At 38.7% G+C, this 2,500-nt stretch overlaps 1 protein-coding gene across 4 annotated transcripts in view; it reads right to left on the reverse strand.

Annotated features, from left to right (window-relative positions):
* The window catches only part of LOC137973206 (uncharacterized), a 61,886-nt gene that overhangs the window by 35,894 nt on the left and 23,492 nt on the right, over window positions 1-2,500 (reverse strand). The window lies entirely within an intron of this gene.

The following is a 2,500-nucleotide window of genomic DNA, read 5'->3' on the forward strand; positions in this document are numbered from 1 at the left end:
GGAGCAATTTGGTCTTGATGGTTAAAAGGCCTTTGCTTCGAGTTTCCATATTTTGGAAATAAGTTTGGCTGGCCGTTGTTTTTGAGGACTCTAGCGCGGTCATACAACGTTGATTGCAAATCGTCAACTGGGCTTCCTTGCTTGATGAACTGTGAGTGAACTTCAGCCAAAAAGTTGAATTTTCTTAACACCTGGAATTTACATTTTCCACTTGTAACCTTGACTGTTTCTCCGAGCATCTACCAAACATCAGAAAAGAGACTGAAGAGGAATTCTGCCGCGTCAAATGCGATCGATCTTTGCAAGATTTTTGTTGTTGCTTCCTCGCAAATATTTTTGCAGAAGCCAGGTGCATTAGGTACATAAGGTAGGTACATTACTGTAACAGAGTAACTATATTGGTCAAGTTTTCTACATACATGTAAGTTTTGCAAAACGTCTTCAAAAATACATGTGCAGCAAAACTTTGGAAGCAAACACTTCAGATACAAAGAAGAAGAAGAAGAAGAAGAAGAAGAAGAAGAAGAAGAAGAAGAAGAACAAGAACAAGAACAAGAACAAGAACAAGAACAAGAACAAGAAGTCAACAAGAACAAGAAGAAGAAGAACAAGAAGAAGAAGAACAAGAAGAAGAAGAAGAACAAGAAGAAGAAGAAGGAGAACAAGAAGAAGAAGAAGAAGAAGAACAAGAAGAACAAGAAGAAGAAGAACAAGAAGAACAAGAACAAGAGATATTCCTTGAAAAAGAAAGGAGTGACCGTAGTAATTGAAGAACTGAAACAACGAATATTAGCCAAAACTGCAAAAGTCAAACGCTATCAAGAGAGGGTAGACCAGTATAGACAAAACCGAATGCTTCGTTCGATAAGATGATTATCAAGAACTGTAAGAGAAGAAAAACCGGTCTTGAAATGGCGTGGATTGATTATAGAAAAGCCTTTGACATGATCCCTCACTCACGGATTTTAAAATGCTTACGCTTATTTGGAGCTGCGGAACATATGGTCCACTATATAGAGAAGAGTATGGGCCAATGGCAGGTGGACTTGTCGGCAAATGGGAACATCTTAGGGACGGTAAATGTAAGAAGAGGAATCTTCCAAGGAGATAGCTTATCGCCACTGCTATTTGTAGTAACTCTGATCCCGTTATCATTGGTCATGAGGGAAGTTAAAGCTGGATATGACCTTACGGGGAAGAAGGATCTTGTAACTCACCTCCTGTATATGGATGATTTGAAACTCTACGGAAGAAATGAAAAGCAAATTGACACTTTAATAAATACTGCAGTTCTTGTCATGAAGAGAGGAAAACTGGTTTTGTGTGATGGGATTGAGATGCCAGACGGAAACAGTATCAGAGAAGTAGAAGAATCAGGATATAAATATCTTGGAGTACTAGAAGCAGACGATCTAAAACATGCAGCAATGAAAGAAGTGATATGTAAGGAATACTTCAGACGGATAAGGAAAATTCTAAAGTCAAAGTTAAATGGTGGAAATGTGGTAAATGCAATGAACTCAAGAGCTGTCTCAATAATCAGATATAGTGCAGGAATGTTCTAGTGGACCAAAGATGAACTGAGGAAATTGGATCGCAAAACCAGGAAGTTGCTGACATTATAAACAGAGCCTTCCATCCGCAAGCCGACATAGATAGACTGTATCTGAAAAGAGCAGTGGGAGGGCGTGGATTATTATGTGTACAAGAGTGTGTGAACATTGAAGTGGGCAGTCTGTTTAGATACATTGGAGAAAGTAAGGAAAGATTAATTCGTTTCGTATCGGATGAAAATATTCTGGAGGAGGGGCCTACAAAAATAGAAGTGTCTGAAGAGAGAATGTCTAAATACAAGAACAAAGCATTACATGGGCAATTTGAAACAGCTACAGAACAAGTAAGGGACCCAGAATCCTGGGGGTGGTTAAAAAGGGGAATACTAAAAAAAGAAACTGAAGGACTGCTAACCGCTGCACAAGACCAAGCATTACGGACAAATAGAATTAAAAACAGGATTGATAAAGAGGATGTGTCTCTGATGTGTGCGTTATGTGGAGAAGAGACCGTAAGTCATATTGTATCGGAATGTAAGAAATTGGCGCAAAGAGAGTATAAAATGTGGCGACATGATAAGGTAGGCCAAGTTATGCATTGGAAACTCTGTCAGTAATTCAGCATCCCATGCAAAGACAAGTGGTATGATCATGATCCTGAAGGAGTTATAGAAAACGATCAAGTATGGGACTTCCGAATTCAAACAGACCATCAAATTGAGCATAATAGACCTGATCTAGTTGTTCTTGATAAGATAGAAAGATCATGTTGTGTGATAGATATCGTGTGCCCTTTTGATACAAGAGTGCTGGAAAAAGAACAAGAGAAAATGGAAAAATACCAAGAATTAAAAAGAGAGATTGGAAAAATCTGGAACTGCCGAAAAGTAGTTGTCGTACCAATTGTCATTGGTGCACTAGGGACGTTCAGCAAAAATTTGAAAACA

The sequence above is a fragment of the Montipora foliosa genome, chromosome 10, assembly GCF_036669935.1.
Source record: "Montipora foliosa isolate CH-2021 chromosome 10, ASM3666993v2, whole genome shotgun sequence".
In the NCBI taxonomy this organism is placed as follows: domain Eukaryota; kingdom Metazoa; phylum Cnidaria; class Anthozoa; order Scleractinia; family Acroporidae; genus Montipora; species Montipora foliosa.